The following is a 15669-nucleotide window of genomic DNA, read 5'->3' as shown; positions in this document are numbered from 1 at the left end:
TGGTTGCCTTTTCCCTCAGTCCCAAATGTGGGTCAGCGGCCTGCATGACTAATTTCAAGGGCTCATAATGGACCGGCTCCAAATGTTGGCTTCTGTCAAATGATCACACAGATGGCTCCACATGCAGACATGTGTCCAGGTGTGGAGAGCTTTTCCAACATGAAAAACGACTGAACGTGAGCATTTAAGACAGCCTGTTTACTTTAGGGTGCTATTTTGAGACAATAAGGGAGGAGAAACTTTAGACTGTGAAACATCCCTATCAGTATTTGACTGTCATGATGATCAGTATGTTAATCATTCCAGGCTTAATCTAACTGTGCAGTCTCCACAGAGTCTGCAGTTGTAGTGGACAGGTCCTGACTTTGATTAATAACATCTGAGAAACTGAACAAAGGTGTGATGTTTGCCAGACAAGTGTGACAAAAGTCAGGAAAACACTGCGACTGATCATAAGCAGAATTTAGCTGTGATAACTGATTTTCATCAGGTTCGTGTTCAATGTTATTTTATTGGTTTTATGACAAACCTGAGTGTGAGCCAGTGTTTCTGCTGACTCAAGAACAAAACCTGAACAGAAGCAATTGCAATCTTGGAAAGTGAGCTGCTAAATATGTGACCTGTGACTGTCTTTTCACAGTCTCAGTTTTCAAAGTCTAGTGCACCTCTTAGCAAAACAGATGGACGTTTACACACTAGTTTACGCCGGTAGGCCATTTTAAAGCTGTGTAACGTCTGTTTATTGTTCATAAACAACTGAACAAACCACATTTTGGATCACATTCAAACGTTGTTAATGTTATGTAATGCAGTGTTTCATGAAAAACTAGAATTACGGCCTTTCTGCCGACCTGTCAAGTTGCAGTTCACATCCATATCTGTCCAGACTCATATAACTTATACAGCGAAGACTCTTAATGAAACGTATTAAGTGTATTCTTGAGCGAAATGGAAACTTCAAAGCGATCCATCCGATAGTTGTGCAGTCAGATTCATTCTCTGCGGACTGCTAACGACAAATGACGGACAAAATCTCACGGCATCTGTAAACAGCTGCTCAGATCCATAGCACACGGCGCCTAGCATGTCTAAAAAGCACTGAGTGAGGGAGTCAATGTCCAACAATGGTCCAGAGTCCGATTCAAACTGAGAGCACCATTATATCTGTACATGCTGCGACTCTGATGACGCCAATCCACCAGGACACCAGCTGCTAAGCCGTTTGTGTATCATGATAATCACACTAAAGGATTTTTTTTTTTTCCCCCTGTGGCTTTATTGACTTAGTGATGTCTGACAGACTTCTGATAAGAAATGTGTACTTCTGTCAGGGTCTCTGATATTTAGACAAAGCCTTGTTGCTGTGTGTCACTTCAGTAGCTCTGACTTTCATGCTGCCACCTGTTATATAATCTCACGACGTCTTTTCCTTTTAGTACTGGATGCTAAGGTTGCACGGAGGAGCTTCTCTTAAAGGCGGTCTTGTGATAAAGGCCATTCGTCATGTGAGAGAAGAGTACGGACAACAGAGCACATGAGACTCAACTGCTTTGACAAGTCGGTCTATGACATCAGAAAATGTTAAGTGAATGTTCCCAATTAGAGAAATGGAGCTTCCCATAATGGGGAGAGGGCAAGTGTTGGCCGATGACAATGAGGTGGCTCTTTGAACATTTCAACCACTGAAATATTCTGTATCCCCTTCAAGCACATGCAATAAAATCTCAATAACAAGTTGTACAATGTCATGTAACAAAATATTCAATATTGTGTGAGCAGTTCAGCCCGAGCCACACAGGAGACGCAGAACTCTTTATCCTTCGGGTCCCAGTGGATGTGTTCGATAGCTTTTCCCAGCATAGCTTTGAAAAGAGAAAACAGTCTGTGGGTACGTGATTTCGAAGTCAAAGCCAACCAAATGGCTGCCTCTGGCTCTGCTAGTCCTCCATATTCACGATTTAATTACATTTGATTAGAATTTCCCTAAAGACATCCATGAGCCTGAGACAGAGTTTCAGCAATGCTACATTTGCAGGCCGCTTGTCTAAACGGCCATCTTCAGGGAATGAGTCAAACTTTCCCACAGCTGATTCAGACTGCAGCTGTCGTTGTAGTCCGGATTTCGATGACTGATCCAGCTTATGATGTGAAACCAGTATGATGCCCTTCTAACCAGCTTGTGAGACATGTAGCCACAGCAGCAGAGCCAGTCTCTCTGGTCCTCCAGTGACTTATATCTCCTTCATCCACTGAATAATTGCATATTTGTTCTCAATGGAATCTTGAATCTCACCTCTCCTCGGCGTGGCTGCCCCACAACAGGTATTTTAAGACAAAGAGTCTATGACACCTAACCTCTGAAGTGCATTTAGCCCTGCACTCAGTATACATGAAAGTCATGGCTGATCAAATAGGGTGTCTGCTGGACTTCTAACCACGCTAACTCTAACCAATGTTGGAGTTTATGATCAAAACTGGAAAAGCCAAATCACAGATATATTTCTGTTAGTAACTATGGTAAAAATACTGAGCAGAACACAACACAACAGGTCTGATGAACTGTCGTTACCGTGCACTCCCAAATGAGGACATTGTTGGACAAAATCAAACATGAGTTTTATGGTAGGGGTGATTCAACCCAGACACAGACAACGCTGTCTGAAAGTGTACACCAAGACCAGAAACAAAACTATTTAATTCAACCACCTGGAATGATATCGCTGCTCTAGCCCTGCTGCTAAGCCCCTTTTACTAAATCATCAAGTTGTACCGACAGCAGAGAGAGCTGGTTGCTCAGGCCCCGGTCCCTCTGGCTGTGACTTCATGAGAGATGCCTCTCCGTGGCTTCTTGGCCAAAGGGCAAAGGCAGTGGCCACACCGTCTTACAGTTTGATGAGAGGTTATTACACCACACACACACACACACACACACCGCTGTCCCGCCGTAAAAGCTCCTGTTTGTCATGTTGCCTCCTTGCCATTCGTCGATACAAGCGCCATGGCATCGTACATAATGAGTGAACGCAGCTCTGTGTGCAGCAGGGATGTACTTGAGTGTTTTTTGTTTTATATGTTGTTGTAGCCAAAGGAAGTTTTGGGAATTTATCACAAGTTGCAAGAATGTCTGCAGGATTTTCCAGCTTTGAATCCAGCTTTCATTATCACCTCCTCTCTTAAACAAAGTGCAGATATGCAGTAGGACAGCCAATAGAAACGACCTCTCTCTGAAATCACCTGTGATTGGCCAAAGCCTCCTGTCCGGAGCTAGACTGTGTAAAGCCTGAAACACAGTGCCAAGGGGACGTCCAAAAATCTTACTGACAGCCTGGCTTTTCTTTATTTACATTAAAACATACAAGCAAATTTGTATTTATTGTGATGTCACATTTTTTGATTTATCTACATTTATTTATTTATTGAAATTACAATTATGTTTGGATTAATAATGGTCTCACAAAATTCCTCCAACACTGCAGTACATTACAGTACAATCCTAAATCCTAAGGATCCATATCCTAAAGCAGGCATAACAAGACCAATCAAGAGCTCACTGCAAAAAAGAGCTTCATCACATGGTGCAACAACAATCACCTGAAGCTCAATATCAGCAGAACCAATGAGCCTGTGCTGGACCACAATACCTCAAATACGGATGTTGCAAAAAAGCTACCGATTCTAAAACATGGACACTTCACTCACATCTTCAACCTGGCAGTACAGAAGATCCATAGAATCACCAGAGTCTGAAGGTGGACACCCAAGATTAGTGTCACTGGTTCAGTATCTGACCAAATGTGAAATAAGGTCACAATCTCTCCTTCTGTTCCTGAGTTATGATGTTCAACAGCGGCCAGAACATTATGATGTCACACTGATGACGACCTTTGATGTTTTGGATATGAAATGTCATCACTTCACTTTTTTTCTCCTGTGCGACCTTAGTGTGAAATGGGACGGACGGACGGACGGGTGTCTCTTGTACAAATTGTACCATCATTTGAACACAGCTGCAATCATAAAACTTAAGGATGCAGTCAGTAAGAAGCCAGATAACAAGACTGACTTGGCTTCAATTGCCATTAGCTCTTGAAACTAAATTACTTAAGTTGTAACAATACACTTTTTCATACAAGACATTTGACACAGGTATTAGACAGTATTTGCTTCTGTCTCCAGTCTGATTGCTTTATACCTAAGTGGATGAGAAAGGTAAAAGATCTAAAGTGATTGTGGCTTTTGTCTGAACAGAGTGCAACATTTTAGTTCTTGCAAAGTAACTGCAACACATTTCCACAGTCTCTTCACAGTTTTTGCATCCATTTAAATTATTTTAACCACAAGCTCCAATGGCGCACAAACTAAGATGGCAAACATGGTCACGCTAGCATTGCCATTGTGAGCATGTAAGCACGCTGGCATTAGCATTTAGCTCTTAGCACGCTGTGACATAAATTCTTTAGCTATAAAGTGATACTCTAAAGTGATGTCTTTGAATAAATCAAAGTTTAATGACTAATTTATATATATAATATTAATGCAGGAACAGCTGCCACTTTTCATGTAACATAACACAAAAATTAATGTCAAATTAAGTTAATTCATGAAACACTTCTTCTTTCGGCTGCTCCCCGGTAGAGGTCGCAACAACGGATCATCCGTTTCCATCTCGCTTGCAGATCAGGCCCCACACAACCCGGCAAGGAAATCTGATTTCATGATCCGCGTTTTTGATTTGGCCTTCGGCTTTTTACATCAGCTGCCCTTCGTGACACAACCATCCAGGCTTGGGACTGACGATTCGGAACGCGCTGGCTTGTGCATCCTCAAAAAACATCTAAAAATCTGTGTCATCTACTCATCCAGTTATAACTAGTAACTTACACACTGTACACATAACATGGTACTTAAACAATGGTGACAAAGTGAGCAACGACAGTGATGATATAGAATCCAATTTGAACTAAATTGTTGCTATGCCAGCGACCAACAAGTGTGAGACATCTAAGATTCATAAAGATCTCCCACATTTTACTGCATTATTCACCATCCGCCTACATAGAGATTAGTTCCGCTCTTTTATGTAGGTCATGCTATTGGATGATGAGATGACATTTAGTGTTCATAAGCAGGCCTCACTCCATGAGAAATGCACAGCGCTGGATGCTTTACATCCTGTACCTCTGTCCAGACTGCTTGCCTTTACATCAGTGAAAAACTGGACTATTTTCATAATCACTCAGACATTATGCCATATTCCCTGCAGCTACATCTGTGATACTGGTATTGATGATGTCATCATGGCCCTCTGCTGAAGCACTGACTGTCATTAATTAGACTGTGGCACTGCTGTTCGCTCTGTGTTCCCATGGTAACAATGTGTGGTGTCTACTTTCCCCCAACCAAGGCAGTCCATAAAGCCACTGGTTTCCATTTTCTTCAGGTCTGGGAGACTTTTCATACATACATACCACAGAAACTCATTTGTTTGTATGATGAATATTAATAGAGTGGCAGGCAACCATCCTCACTGTGTGCTCTGATTCCTCTTTATAGCAACTTACACCTTCTCCACACCTTGTACAGAGCATATTATGTGTGTAAAGAACGTCTCAAATGACACGATTAAAAGAAATCATGACATGAAACAGAGAGGTTCTGAAAATATGAACAGTTGAAAGAAGAATGAGTTTACAATCTGACAGATCTTTCTTTAGATAACTGGCAATAGTACACAATAAACTAAAGTGGGAAGACAGACATTGCTGTTGAATGTTTCAGACTCCTGAACGCTCCCCAGAAAGACAAAAGCATCACAACAGCAGCAGGTGTTCTTCCTGCAGCCACTGAAGAAAATCACCTTATTACAGGAAATGGTGCCTGATTTTTACATAACCATTCTTCAGTCCAATCTCACTGTCGGCTGCTTCGAAGTTACACAATCTCCAGGTCAGGGAAATTTTGCACCATGTAGTTCAGTATAGATTGAGCTGCTATAGAGCAACTCCAACTTCAGACCTTATCCAACAGCAGAGAAAGGACATTGGAAAAGAAAATCAGTCACGCCAATAACAGCATTTTCTTCCGCTGAGTGCCCAGTGGAAAAAGGCACTGGTGGGTAGAAAACAAATCTTCAAGCCCTTCCTCAGCAATGCTTTCCCACGAGCGTTGTCCGTCTCAACCAAACAGCAGCTTCACTCTAATCCTCCCCTGGGCAACAGCTGAACCCTTGCACTCACGGAGCTCTACCCGCTGGACAATCCTGTCACAGTGCAGTTTAACACATCCTCACCTGCTGAGCATGAAGGAAAAAACACATGCCCTGTCTTCATGCCCTTCTTTCACTGCACCTACATAAACAGCTTGAATGATATCCAGCAGTTATGCTTTTTCTGTGCTCAAATTATAAGGCAAATAACCAATTCGTCAAAAAGGACTTTTTGAATGATCAGTTGGTGATTTAAATAAATTAGCAAGCAAAAAATAGCTTTGGCATAGACTAATTAGTCCAATCACTGTTGGTGTGCAGCGAGCTCAATCCTGCTCAGCCCATCTGTACATTTTATGTAGGTTTCCTCCACTTACCTATGTTTACTTCTTATGCTTACACAACAACATTTGTCAATGATTTTGGTGATACGTCACCCAAAGTGCCTTGTAATTACACATTCACCACACAGCACAGGCTCACTGTGGGTGGCCGCATCCTTTCAATGAGAAAGCAGACGTATAAAATAAACATCCTTTCACCAGGTAGATCTACTCTCAAATTTCCTCCTAATTATATTCTTTCAACAATTCTAAATGAATCACAAAATTATTCTAGGCCTGTTATTGTCTGCTGCTGCTGCTGCTGCTGCTGCTGCTCAGGAAAAGATGCAATTACCTAAGGCAGTGTGTGAGCAAATATGTGGGTCACAATTCTAGGGCATGGGTGGAAAGGGCACTGCAGCTCTTTCTTTGTACCACTGTCTCAAGCTCAGATCATAGGTTGCATCTTTGATTAAATCCCTGGCTGCTGGAAGGGTGCTTTTGCACTGCCCAACTGAGAAACATTTTGAGCTGATTACCAGAATAATATCATCGTTAGGATTTCATCAGGGAATGTTTATAAAATCTCGACCAGCCACTCTTTCATGCACACACTCTGAAGTGAAGTAGCCTTTCGTAAGCAGTCCATGGAAAAAATGACCTTATGTCTCCATTCCTATCTATTGCTACTTCATTTTCCTTGTTATGAAACACTGCCATCCATATTTCCAAAGCTTCCCCCCGTAAGCACACAAATCTCTCTTGTTAGATTCAGGTTTCTCTTAGCAGCTTGTAATAAGAAGCATTCTTCTCTTTCGGGAAACAGGTAAACAAATGGCCGAATGCTGTCTAATTTTTAATCCAAAGGAACCGAGAGCACAGGACTATAGATATTTTTCATTTCCAGGGTGAAGCAGCAGACATTATTGACAGCGCAACATGAATTTTTCATATATTTTTAAGGTAATCAACATTTTAGCTGAGCTACAGGACACAAAATCAGCTGCAGATGGCATTTTTTTCACCTGAGGGCTCGTTAATGGAAAGAAACGAGCTCACGTATAATCACAATAGATGCCTGACAACGAAAGTGGGTTAATAACATCTACATTTTTAATGATAAAAGGCCGGATCATTAGTCATCTGGAAAAAAAAAATAATAATAATCCCACTGACTGCTTTTCACATTCAGTGTTGACACATTTGGTTTATGCCTCATGCCTGATTAAAGTGTCGTGAAATGCTGCTAATTTGGATGCTTTCAAAGATCACAATCTCTGCGAGCGGACTTGTGTGCACGCATTATTCAGGATAGCAGCTCATACTAACAGGGAAGCACCAGTGAGCGTAGAAATCACGCTTCACTGCCATAATGATTCATGATTCACTCACCCTGCTGGAGTGTCGTTGAGCAAACCCTTACGTCACTTCCAGCTCTGTGAACAACCCTGCTCTCTGAACCCTCTGTGGACAGAGGAACGGAATTTCCCTACAGCTTTGCAAAAAGCATCACGCTTTCTTTCATATCCACAAGATATTGGAAAATATGATGGTATGAATGAATATAAATGAAGCAATCCCCCTGGAAGATGGAACCCTGCGCACTCCACTGTGCACGCCAGACCATCCGGGTTGTACTGTCACTACGTCTTAACTAAATGTTAATAATTCAGGCTTCTGCTGATGTTTTCTGGACTCAACCTGACAATAAAACTCGGTTATCGCTGCGGCGTGTGAGCTCTGACATCTGTCCTGATCTGATGATCAGGCTTGGCCTCTTGACATCACAGATTGCGGATGACCTACTGAACATCAAAGGAATGAGAAAGCCATGTGAGAGCGCTCTTTCCATTTCAGCGGCAGGCCTGAGTGCTCCTTCTCGGTCTTGTGCCGCATTGTGTGTTTAACTCCACCAAAACAAACTGCGTTGTAATAATGCACATGCAGCCAACACCCTGAGCTGAAGATCTGAATCACATCTAGGTCACACACAGGGGCCGGGCCCACACATATTGTGAAACTCTTTTTTCCCCCCCGACATCTGACATGCAAAGTGTAGCCACACCCGATTCTTGAAAGTGACTTTTTGTCGTGAAAGAAAGCTGGAAAGCCGAACCTGAACTGTGAATCAGCGCCGTAAAATAGTCTCCAGAGGAAGCATTAACTCACAGGCAAGAAAGGAAATGACTGCGCATCAGACAGAGCGGCACTCAAATAACGTTGGAATTCATTTCACCTGATACTTAGTGGACCTCATTTATGAGGATGAGATCTTCACTCCTCTGAATGAAGAGAGCTACCTTAAAAGCCACTCAGGAGATTATAGGTCACTGGCGTAAATTTTAATAGAGATCCAAGCAGTACAGCAGCGTCTTTGAAGAGACTTCACACATAATGTTCAGATGTTTATCTCATTTCATGCCACAGATACACAGAGAGAACGCAAATTCAGATAAAGTGGTAAGTCTTAGAGCTGGAAGCTGGATAAAGCAATCTTTCTTTCTATTTTTTTTTTTTCCAAAAAGCAGCTAAATGTCTTAATCACGCCCCAGCGGATCTGAGCCTGAAGCTACTGAGGACAATGACTGTGTGCTTTGGAGCAAGAGATCAGCGACAGCAGCAAGGACGATGACGTCTGTAGAGGCAGTTATATAACTGGAGCTGAACATTTTGTCTGTCATAGTTGCAAGGTCGGAGAGGGTGACATGAATACCAGTCATAGTCTCAAGAGTCATGTGCAACATACTGAAGTCCCACTGAACAAGTAAGTACAAAAAGTTCACCAAGACAGGCATCAGTGCAGAGCAGCGTGGAGCAGGAGGAATGTTTGACGTTAATAATCACAATGTTTCTTCAAAGGACTGGCTTCTCTCAGGGCTCCTCTCTTCTACTAATTCACAATCATAAGAACAATATAGTGTTATATAACAATGTATTCAATATCGCCAAACTTTATCCGCAACTTTTATTATTATTGATAATAATAAGAGGAAGAATTTATATAGCACAATTCATGCATAAAATGCGACGCAAAGTGCTTAACATAAAAGCAACTAATGATAATATGTATGATACAACAAAGTAAGAGGGGAAAAAAATATAATGATAACAATGAATGAATAAAGGAAGTAAAATAATATAAAATAATATAATGTCAAATTAAAACAACCGGATAAGACAAAGTGAAACAGCGGCTTATTGAACAGAAAACACACTTCAGTAGAAAGCCGTGTTAAAAAGATGTATCTTAAAATCTCGTCTAGAGGTGTCAGTGGATTTAGAGACCTTCGCCTTGTTTTCATTGATTTCGTTTGTTTACTGAAAAACACAAACTGAGATGGGAAACTTCACAAACCTCACACTGAATAACATGAGCACTATTAACCACTTAAAGTGGCCTTTCATCCAGAGATGTGTTCTTCTCATTGGATGTTTGAGCGTTTGTGCAGAGTTTGACCTTCACCTGCTGAAGGGGGGACGGTTTCTCTGTGCTCGCCTTGAATCGGAGTTTGAGTGGCATTACAATGAGTGATTATTCTTGGCAGAGTATTTTAATGTGTCTTTAAGGACTATATGATTTGGCTGTCTCTGCAAGGCCTCATGCCTCAGAGGGACCCGCTCTCCACGGCATGAACTTCGCCAAGACCCGCTCACCACAACTCGTCTTCTCAAAGACGTCCCTCCGGCGCGTTGTGGCCTCGGGGCAGCACGCCCCAGGCTTCAGAGGCAGCTGCGATGGCGTCTAACAGCGGGATGAGCAGCTAGTACACCATGTGCACTCACACACACCTCAAAAGTTACTCCCCACTGTTTGTCATCAGGCCTCTCCACCACTCATTGATACGAGCACCACGGCATCAAACTTAATGAGGCTGGAGCTCCGTGTGGAGCCGCGACGTGTTCACGCATGCATTTTGCGCTGTACACCATTGTGGGCGAAGGAGGTGTTGGAAATTTACCACAAGTTGCAGGATTTTCTGCACGATTTTCTGCCGTTGAATCAGGCTTTCACTTTCACTTCATCAGTGGCAGCTGACAGGAAAGGCCTCTCTCTGAAATGACCTGTGGATGACCAAAGTCTCCTGTCATAGACAGCCTGAAAACAGGGCCAAGACAAAGTGCAGAAGTCTGGTTTTCCCCCAGACCACTTGAATTACAATATGCTGAAAGCTTATTATGGACTTTTTGGCCATTGATGATAAAAATAAACTGCCTAACACAGCTTTAAGATTGCATCAAGCTGCATCAGACCGAGGCTGTCGCCAACTGTTTTAATAATCAATTAATCATTTGAATAAATTCTTAAACAAAAATGCCAATTATGTCCCTTTCTGTTCCTTTTCATACAACTGCAGACTGAATATCTCTTGGATTTATGGCTGTCGGTCAGACAAAATAAGTAACATGAGGATGTAACCTTGGACCAGTTGTTAAAAAATGTGAGAGGCGTATAGAAGTCAGGTCGGGACTTTCTCATGGAGTATGGTCACAGATTTATTACGAAATTTTCAATTACATTTTTACTTCAGCCGTCAAAGTGTTGCTGTGTTTTGATGTGGGCTTTTCTTATTTCATTTGTGCTGGTGTCAGGATTTTATTGTTCGTTTTATGTTGTTCTTCTTGTGCTTTGTCTTTTAACATCTTGGGGCCATGCTGGACGGGTCTTTTCACCGGATTTCTGTCTCATAATGCGAATGAACATGTAGCCTCGACACTTTTGTTGTTCTTTGCTTACACTTTCATCACTGTTTCACTGTCTTTTTTTGTCGAATTGCAGAGATTGTACATGCAGACAAACTGCATGTCTGCTACCTGTCTCTTTTTTAAAGTAATAATAAGCATGAAGTAAATACTGTCTCCAAATTGGGGCTGAAAAGCAGAAGGTGGGCAACACGCAGACCACGGTGCCAATTAGTGAGAACTCAAACTAAATCAGAAACAAACTATATTTTGGTCAACTGGATGCGTGCTCCAGATAGAGGTACATGTACGTAGGAGATAAATAAGCTCATGATGACATTTGCCACAACAGTAATGAAGAAGATTTGGGAATTTTAATGAAGCACCTCTTTGTAGTGAATACTGTTCAGGACATGCAGGACAAAGTTTTCCAGGACTCGCTTTCCTTGGAAAAGAGCAAACTGTCTCTATTGGTTGGACTGAGGGCATTCAAACAAATCAAAAACTATTGTTACAGGTTGTCAACGACTGTGGAACTCTAGCTTTGTTTTGTTGGAAATTACAAATAGTTCAAATGCCTGTCTAATATCGTCAGAGTGTCTGTTTCCCATCTCTTTCAGCCTTTTCTATTTCATTGCCTACAATGAAATGTTTTCACTGGTGCTCTGTCTCAGCAAGCATGCCTCTGATGTTTAGGTCAGGTATTTTTTGTGTACGGGGCTGATCTCTGTGGAACTAACCTGAATAAAGAAAGGTTTCACGTTGGTTTTTTTTAGGTCTCTGCAGAATAGAATCTCATTTTTAAAGGTTGATCATTAAAAAAAAAGCAGAACACAGGATGTGTTTGTCATTCTTTAGGGAAACTATTACTACAGTCAAGTGTTAAACAATAATAATATAGACCATAGGTACCACACAGGAAGCATCATAAAGTCAAGGCACCTGACAGTTTCCACATAACACTACCTGAACTCTTGAACCGTGATTCCAAAGGTTTAAAACACTTCAAGAGAAACAAAGTTCAGGATTCATTTCTTGAATTTCCTCAAAGACAAAATCACACTTAGTCACACGTCTCTTCAGCTTCAGCAACGTCAGCATTTAATTGTTACTTCTAAAAGAAAAAAAAACATATAAACATAGAAATGTGAGAAGGTAAAACGTAAGTATTAATACAAGGTGTGTACTAAAAATGGGCTGCTCACACATAAAGGGATACGAGCACTGATGTTTAAGGTGAGTGGGGCTGAGTAACTTGCAACCTGTGACGTTAGTCAACCTGTTGTCAGATTTCACTCCATTTCATGTGTGTTTGAGATGAATCAACATGGGTTGTACATTCAACATTCATTCTATGTGGAGCGGCGCTCTGTTTTCTTAAAGAGACAGAAGGTGGAAACGATCCCTTCGCTGTTGCACAGACCTACACCATTTGTGCATGCCCAGTCACACTAAGCAGCTCTAGCAATATTCAGACTAGCGTTCAGTTTAAGCTTGCAGGACATGGCCCAGTAACCTACTTTCCCCACAACATGCTCTGTAACATCAGAGACGAGGCTGTGTGTCATCAGCTAACTAACCTTCGCCACCATAGTTTCAGCAAAGAGCCGCAAAACCCCAGACACAGTGCTGCTGAAGCAAAAACAGAAAACCAGTGATCGCAGTTATGTCTCAGAAAAGGAAATCTCCATAAGGCTCTTCCTCAGTTTACTCTTTAAGGTGAAATGCAATGCTGTAAACTGATAGCTGAGGCAGTGGAGAAGAGTAGAAATAAAAAGAAGGACATGAAAGAAATGGTACAAAAAGAGAAAGGACGAGGGAACTCTGTCTCTTTGACAAACGTTGACAAAGAGATTGTGATCCCAGTGAGAATGAGGCCAGCTAATTATGAGCATTTTCAGCATTGTGAAATGCTAAGTCACAGTAATGACGTAATTGCTCTTAATTATAACATCATAAGTAATAGAAAAAGTTCCTAAAAATTACGAGATAAATCATGTTTGTGAAAATTATGAGCTTCACGAACAGATTAGGAGATTTCTTATGGAGCCTTGTATCATAATGATGAGAAAGCATCACACAAATACTACTAAATGCTAGACATACTAAAGCATTTCTTATGAAACAGAATTATCATAATACTATCGACTACTGCAGTAACATAAGGCTCTTCAACTTCATCTACGCTGACTGCCAGGACTGCTGAGTGGCACCAGGACAATGCCTTGAGTTTCACCCTACCTCTGTGCACACCCCACCCTATGACAGTCCATGTAGGTGAACAACCAGATACTCTTAAATCATACTCTTGTGTTTCGATGTTAACATGAAGTTCCCATCACCCACAGCAAGTACACAGCTGGCGCACAGATAGTGAAACAACTGACACAGTTGGTGCATGCTTACACAAATTTAACGATGGCACTGGTTACGCAGTGTGACCACATACATAATGTGGACTTCTGGACTGTGGGCTGATTGATTGGTTGATTTTCTGGTTACAAGTGACTGATTGTTGGACGTAAGTGTATCTACACAGCATTAAGACAATTAATTAGTGAAAACTGAAATGAGAGTAATGGTGGATTGTTAAAATACTGATCACGTCTGCAGCGGCAGTCTTGATTGATACCCCATAACTGTGACAAACGTGTCATTTTTACAAGTGGCGGACACGGGCTTCCATACCGTGAGGGGAACAGCTGTTTGTCGGGGCCAGCACAGCACAATCCAGAAAAATAAGGACCGTAATTGACTCCTGACCTGTTTCCACAGGGGCAGGCCTGACTTTTCAGCAAAATGACACTGGCATCGGTCAGGAGCCTCCTCAAACTCATGTGAATTTGGCATCTTGCCCAATCACATAATCTCTCAGTAATATATGGAGAGAAGGGCTGCAGGTACACCTGACATATGGTGTACTGTGGTATGAAAATAAAGGGCTATCATACCACGTAGATTTGCTTATCGACAGCATTGAATGCTACTGTATCAGTGTGTTTAAAAAAAAGTTTTTATCAAGTCTCAAATCTGCCAGGATTTAATATTTGATGAAACTGCCATAAATGGTTTGTTCAACTTTAAGGATCATTGCAATTGACAATAATAATAATGATTGTGTGATACCTTGTACCACGATATTTTCTGAGGAGTTATCATACCTGTTAACATTAAACCCTACAGGAGGGGCCTATTTGTGTCTTCTTGCACCTCTGCTTTACAGTTATGCCACAGTCCTTTAGGCTTATACTTCATTCCACTCAGCTCATACGATGTGTTTGACTTTTCCAGATGTAATATTAATATTAATAATAATAATAATAATGTGCGCACGGTGAGCTCCAAACCAACAGCTGCTGTCCAAGTAGCCATGCCAGCACACACAAAACCTCATTAGTTATACTTCAACAGCACTTCATTAGCTAGCTAAGAGGGTACAGCGTCAATTAAAGGTAATGATAGCAGAGAAAATGTCACTCTTATGAAATACAGTCAAGTCACAGAGACGCTTTTGACTTCAGCTGACGAGAATGTTCCGTACATACAGGTAACAGACACGCAGCTAAATCTTATTTTAAGAGGCACCAATGTTTTAGCTAGTTTGAAAGAGTCCACTGATGAAATAAAAGCATGTTTGGTTCATGTCTGTTCAGCAATACTTTGAAGCAGATGAAGCTGAGTAAAGACTCGGAGAAAGAAAGAAAAAAAAAAGAAATAGGAAAAATCTACGCGCCTGGTTTCGCTTCATACGAGCTGAAGTCTAATTTCTCAGCCGGTCATGTTACTGTTAGCTAACATTAAGCTTGCGACTGTGTGGACGGAGCAGGTCGAGCCGGCACCACGGAGCCCAAAACTTACCTGATTCTGTGGAAGACGGCTCAGACGGGTCCAGACGGACACATGTGAGGAAGGGGCTTTAAACGACAGCAAACCCCCCGATGTCCTATATTCCAAAAAGTTACCCAGAGATGAGACAGCGGCGCCGACTCGGTCTGGAGACTATGATCACCGATGTGCTGAGGTTACAGCCTGTCGAGGGGGAGATCCTGGTCAGCCCACCCCTCACATTTCACATTTGACTGAGCGCTGATCAAACCGTGTCCTGTCCGCACACTCCGAGGAAGGCTGGATGAAGAGTTTCGTACGGCCGGAGCGCTCCACGCGCAGAGTCCCGCCCACTGGACTACATACTAAATAAAGTGTGTGTGTGCGTGCGTGCGTGCGTGTATGTGTGTGTAGTGGCGGTGATGGGGCTTTTAAAGACACCCTTTAAACGGATGCTAAATGAAGAATATTTTACCCCAAATCCAGTTAAAAAGCCTTTATTCTAAGCGCCCGATCGTGTGTCAACAAGTATCAACAGGTTATAAAAGCAGTGAACGCGGCTCCACACGCGCAGCCTGCAGACCACTGATGTGCTGTGATTTCAGTGAGTCATGCCTTTTGCTCACTGAGTCATGC

The 15669-nt window shown here is 42.0% G+C and overlaps 1 protein-coding gene across 1 annotated transcript in view; it reads right to left on the bottom strand.

The window, feature by feature from the left end:
* Positions 1–15308, bottom strand: part of npas2 (neuronal PAS domain protein 2) — a 41656-nt gene extending 26348 nt beyond the window's left edge. The window contains exon 1 of the mRNA XM_076750501.1: positions 15067–15308. The gene's annotated coding sequence lies outside the window, so the exon portion shown is untranslated. The remainder of the gene's footprint in view (positions 1–15066) is intronic.
* Between the last annotated feature and the right edge of the window lie 361 nt (positions 15309–15669).

This window comes from Chaetodon auriga, chromosome 15 (genome assembly GCF_051107435.1).
Source record: "Chaetodon auriga isolate fChaAug3 chromosome 15, fChaAug3.hap1, whole genome shotgun sequence".
Taxonomy (NCBI): Eukaryota; Metazoa; Chordata; class Actinopteri; order Chaetodontiformes; family Chaetodontidae; genus Chaetodon; species Chaetodon auriga.
Note: the sequence above shows the minus strand (reverse complement) of the source record. Positions and strands in the feature narration are given on the sequence as shown.